The sequence below is a fragment of the Notolepis coatsorum genome (genome assembly GCF_963971535.1).
Source record: "Notolepis coatsorum genome assembly, chromosome: 3".
Lineage (NCBI taxonomy): Eukaryota > Metazoa > Chordata > Actinopteri > Aulopiformes > Paralepididae > Notolepis > Notolepis coatsorum.
Window position 1 is genome coordinate 15,141,786 of NC_140167.1, and position 5,936 is coordinate 15,147,721.

Sequence of the window (5,936 nt, forward strand, 5' to 3'; positions counted from 1 at the left end):
CATGCGGTACGTTCTGGCGGTAATGTATTCCCACATAAAAGATACCGTCCCCAGAACGCGTTATTTTTCCCTCCGCGCGTCCTTTGTTCCGTCCGGGATGGCGGGGGGAACCTTTATGGCTTTTAATCCGACACAACCTCTTTTTCTCGGGAGCAGACCTGTGACTCCTCCACGTCCATAACGGGTATTGATGTGTAGTTTGGTTTTCTGGGATGGAGAGAGAGAGAGAAAAAGGCCCGATTGTTGTTGTTTTTTTCTTACAAAAGCCAATGGCGGTGGTGGGGTCGGTGAGTGACTGCGGGATGCGTTAATGCACGCCCATCGCTCAGAAGCTGAACAAAACGTCGTATCTGGGTGGGATCTTTAGCCACAATATACAACTATAGAGGAAGGGAAATTGCATTCATTCACTTTTCTCGTCCCTGACATCCACTTGAAAGTGACAAAAGCAGGAACATAAACATCATTGTTGGTCGGGTGTCAGTTATCACCCCCTGCTTTATTGGGCCTTGACTGACTGACAGACACACACACACACACACACACACACACACACAAGTGAGGACATTGTATTCCCTTACAATCAACCCCTGAACCACAACCATTACATGCCTAACCTTTACCATAACCTTAAGCCTCAACCTTAACCCTAAATAGTCCTGCTTGGACCAATTGTCCCCCCAAGGATATTAAAGTAAATATTGTTTTCCTTGCAAGTGGCGACATGTAGTCCCCCCACAAGGATAGGAAAACACGGACGGACACACACACAAAGAAGGCACACTCCGTTTTAATGCATATTAATGAAGTTAAACGTCTCGCGGTAGAGAGAAGACAATGGAGCAGAGAGGGGCTGGTTCGTGGACACAATGCTCTGGTGCCAAGGGACACGGAACAGGTGCAGGGAGAGAGAGAACATGTCATATCCACATGCTACGGCTCACCATAGCTCCATCCTTATAGGAAAGGGCTTAGTTTGAAAAAAAAATGGTATTTGAAAACGATGACAAAACCAGGGAAATTAGGGAGGTGGGGTGGGGGCGGGGTGGTTGAAAGAAACCCTATATGTCAGTCTCTCAAGCAAGGTAGATAATGTGGCTCTAAAGATCTGAAAACTCCCTCGATGATTGAGTTGTATTTAGGGATAAAAAAAAAATGCATTCTCCTCTCTCTATAATTCCCTAGCCTGGCTCTGCGGGCCCTCCTTCTTTGGCTGGCTGGTTAGATAATCAACTTGAGTGAAACCACGCCCCCACTCTCCACCCCCCCCCCCCCTTTTTTTTTAGGGGAACTTATCAGCGCCCGTCTGTTGATCGTTCTGCATACTAGACAGAGCAAAAACCGTGAGTGGGTCGCTTCCAGATATACCCCATGCTGAAAAACACATTTTCCACACACAAAAAAAGCCCACACATCCACTCCTCTCTGGACACTTAATAATAATAATAACCTCGCCAGCAGCAGCAGTGTGGAAAAGAAATGGAGTTTTTTAGACCCCAGCTATCTGGACGCGGCGCGCTCGCCATACGACTACACGTTCAATTTCTGGAACGATTACCTCGGTCTCTCGACACTTGTCGCTAAAAACAAGATCAGCCACCCGTCCCTCAATCCCAACTCGATCACCGAGTCGCTCAAAGCGACCCTGGGTCTGGACGATTCCCCGCTCTGCTCCTGCGTAATTGGACACAACAATGGGGACAACATCACAGCAGCAGCCACTGGCAGCGACGCGCCCGGACACCTGTACTGCTGCAGCTGCGCGCCTCCTCCTCCGATCAGCTCCATGTTCGACCTGAAGGAGCGCCTCTCGCAGCTCCGGCCCTTCGAGCGCCTCTCCTCGGGCAGCAGCGGCGGCGACGGCGCGCCTCCTCTGACGGACAGAGAGGTGAGGGACGCGGCGTCCGCCGCCTACCGGGGGAGCTACGGGGGTCTCGACCTGCTCGCCATGGACCGGATCCGGCGCAAGCAGCAGCAGCAGGCCCAGACGAGGAGTAAGCAGGAGCCGAAGATCTGCGTCTTCTGTCGGAATAACGGGGCCCCGAGGAGGTGTACGGCTCGCACATCTTGAAGACGGCCGACGGGAGGGTGCTGTGTCCCATCCTGAGGGCCTACACCTGCCCGCTGTGCAGCGCCAACGGGGACAACGCGCACACGATCAAGTACTGCCCGCTGTCCAAGGACCAGCCCGGCGCCCAGCGAGTGGCAAAGGGGGGCGGCCGAGTAGTGGGCAAGATGAGGCTGAAAATATTCTAAAAAGCGAGAATATTTTAATGACGAGTTGTATTCGGTTTTTTGAGATTGCACTGTCTACTATAATGACTATTTTGTATGGCAGTAATTTTGCCCCCCACCCCCCCCACCCCCGCCGCCCCAATTCATGCACACGACAAGTCTAGAAAGTCTTAAAGATTTTTTTTTTTAACATCACTTTTTTTAACAAGTATTTTTTTATGCTTTACTCTTTCGTTTGTATACGATTCTATAGTTTTAGTCGACGTTTGAAACCCTACGGGCGCACATACACACGTTATTCTTTGTGTGTAGTAGGACCCCCACCCCCATAGCACACTCAGTCTTGAGGACTATTATAGGTGATCACAAATGCTGTTCCGTTGTGTTTCCTGAATGAACCAAAGTACTGTAAAGTTTGACATGTGAATGAATGACCACTTGCATACTGTAATCAGAAAATAGCGTGTGTTCCAGAGAGTGCACAGTGCCAGTGAGTGAAGACAGCCATGCTATGTGCATGTCAGTTAGGCTGCTCTTGTAAAAGAAAAGAAAAAAATGCCAACGCAAAGGAATAATGCACCATTCCTGTATATGAAACGAATGTTAGTTCCAGTTCCAGTAGTTCATTGGCTTATGGATGTAATAGGTTTGATAGGCCACACACGCGAGATGCAAAAGATCTTACTTCTTTATACTTCAGCACAGTTTTGTTTGTTTGTTTGTTTGTTTGATCGACTGATTGATTGATTGATTATGGGGATAAATGTTTTCTACCAAAGGAGTAAATTTTTTTAACGAAAGCTTAGCCTAAAAAAGTACTTTCTGTATCGTTTGTACAGTATGTTGAATGTCTTTATGTCTCAGTATCTTCTCCTCTTCGATAGTATTTTACAGGATTTTTGTTTTACAAATTTCTCTGAATGTAAAAGATGCCAAAACCTGAGGTGCAGTCGGCCTGCACTGTTTTTGTTTGTTTGTTTGTTTTAAAGTAGGGTCCAGGTTACATGCAGTGAATGTTCTGAACTTTTACTTGTATACTTATACTGTACTTACTTCGATGTCACAGTTGCCTATTATTACTACTCGAACCAGTTAATTTTGAACACCCATATTTCATGTGTATATTTGCAGTTGAAATTGGGGGGGATGTTAACGGGGTGGATAATTTGGGCAGTATGACAAGCCTGACATTCCAAAGCCTTTATCAGTCGATAGAAATGTTTTATGTAGGCTTATTTTATACTGTATGTATGGAAAATATATTCACCTGTATATGGCCTCTGAATAAACATGTTATTTGCATTTTGAGTAGTGGATTTTCAATATTGAGAAGGGGGGGGGGGGGGGGTGGATTGGAAGAGTGCTCAAAACTCTGCCGTCCCGTGTTATTTTTGGAACAAACAGCTACTGTATACTGTAAGGTATAGATACGTAACTGCTCCACACATGCAGACGTAATTTAGAGTCAAGTTAGTAGTCGCCTCTGTGCTTTTTGGGAAATTAGTTGAAATTGGAACTTGAAACGCAACTCGCTGAAAAGGCCTGTTGTGTTTTACACCAGTGGTTCCCAGCTGTGGGGTCCCAGGGGGCCTCTTGGGAATTCCAGGGAGGGGAGGGAGGGGGGAGTGCGGGCAAAACATAGATAATAATAGTTTAATTTCACTATTCAATTCACTAGAAGTGAGAGAATAAGAGTGTAGTAGGTTTCAGCCGTTCTTTCATCTCCCCACCAAACGGATATAGAATTCTGACTTAACCGTGCAGTCTAACAACCGACATCCTCGCAGAGGGGGGTCCAAGAGACAAAGCCTAATCAGGGTGGTCCACGGACTGATGTGTATCAATCTGGGGGTCCTTGGCACAGAAAGAGGCCGGGAAACACCTCTTTATACACCACACTATTATGGATTGAATGGTTTACATTCACTGTTGCAATGCAACACCGCCACCTAGCGCTCAAAACCTACAATGACTATATAGAGTGGAGTTTAGAATCAATTCAAATGGGCTTCAAGCTTATTAGTTACGCTTGTCACAAATAACGCGGGTCAGTGCTGGATGATAGAGATGACCAGACTATAGCTAATACTAAGCAGAACATTGTAAACTATCTACAATCTTTGCTTGTATAACTCTGAGCAGATCAGAGTTGTGGTCCAACACAATCTGATTACAAAAGGTAACTGTAATCCCGCTACAGTAAAAAAAAAGATAAGAAAACTTGCTGCATTATTAACACCTTAACAGTCCTGCAAATTTTGCATAAAACGCCTGTCGATTGCATACCCAAAGTAATTTGTGATTTATTATACCTTATACTTATAGCATTAGTCTGGTTTTGAAACTTTGATTGATTGATTGAAAAGTTTATTAACAGATTGCAGAATGGGTACAGTACAGTACAGCTCAATACATACAATTGTTAAGGGATGCAGACCAGAGAAAGACTTTCGTCTTGTTTACATCAGGGTCCCCCATTTTCAATTCATCATAACACATACACGACATACAGATAGACAGTAGCCTACTGCTACATCTATACATTTATGACATACCAGATTTGCAAATACAGTACTGTTTGTGATACAAAAAGTGTCCAGAAAAATAGTGTATATACATTTGACGTAGAAACTGTACATTGGGGGAGGTTGGGTAGGTGGGGTGGGGTTGGGGTTTGGGGGGGGGGACACTGTACATTGGAGGTGGGGGGGGGGGGGGGGGGTGGGTTGTTGAGGGTTGAGTAGGGGTGGGGGACACTGTACATTGGAATACTGACAAAGCCATACTTGGTAATTTACTGTACAACTGGGTTAGGACATTTGTAGGGGCCAGTTTTGAATTGCAGTCTCCCGTAGGTGTTCTTTGAGAGTGTTTTGAAAGTGGGTAGTGATTCACATTCCTTTATTCCTTTACACTTACAGCTTTGGGTAGGGCGTTCCACATTGATGTGGCATAATTGCGAAACGTGTTTAGTCCCTTGTTTGAGCCGAATCTGGGTTTAACATGATTTGTGGAACTCCCTCTGGTGTTGTGATCGTGGTATTCACTGACCTTTGGGAAGTATTTTGACATGTACATGGGTACCTTGGTCGTGTAGTGTATCTTGTAGACCAGGCCCATTGCAAGTTGCTGTACTCTGTCGTCTACTCTAAGCCATCCTAGGTTGTCAAAGTGGGCAGGGGTGAGGTGGGTTCTAGGAGTCAGGTCAAGCAGTAGTCTGACTAGTTTGTTTTTGAGATGTTTGTAATTTTGTTTTTAGCGCCTTTGAGGTGCTTTGGTACCATGAAGTGCAAGCATAGTCGTAGTACCCTTGAATGAGTGCTCCTGCCAGAGTCTTCAGGGTGTTCTTGTTTACCAGAGAGGAGATCCGGTACAAGAATCGAGTTTGTTGGTTGACTTTTTTTATTACATTGGATGCCATTTTGTCACAGGAAAGATTAGCCTCTAGGATGGAACCCACAACCCAGGTAGGTAATTTCATCTTTCCTTTGTGACAATATTGTCACCCACTGTAACTGAGAAGCCGTTCAGTAACATTCTGAAGTTTCTTACACAATAAGAAGAATCACTTTGAGTGCTAATGTAATAGAGAAACAGAAGTTTGAACACACTGAAATAAAATATTTGCTCCTTACTTTTGTGTTGACTTGTTTTGGGGTCCAGCTGAGAGGTAGGAGCTGGAAAACATAACGGTTCCATAG

General features: G+C 45.3%; 1 pseudogene across 1 annotated transcript; it reads left to right on the top strand.

The window, feature by feature from the left end:
- The first annotated feature begins 1,393 nt into the window (after positions 1-1,393).
- Positions 1,394-3,459, top strand: LOC311225696 (nanos homolog 1-like; annotated as a pseudogene). Its single transcript has one exon. The product of its transcript is annotated as a nanos homolog 1-like (transcript).
- Positions 3,460-5,936: the final 2,477 nt, after the last annotated feature.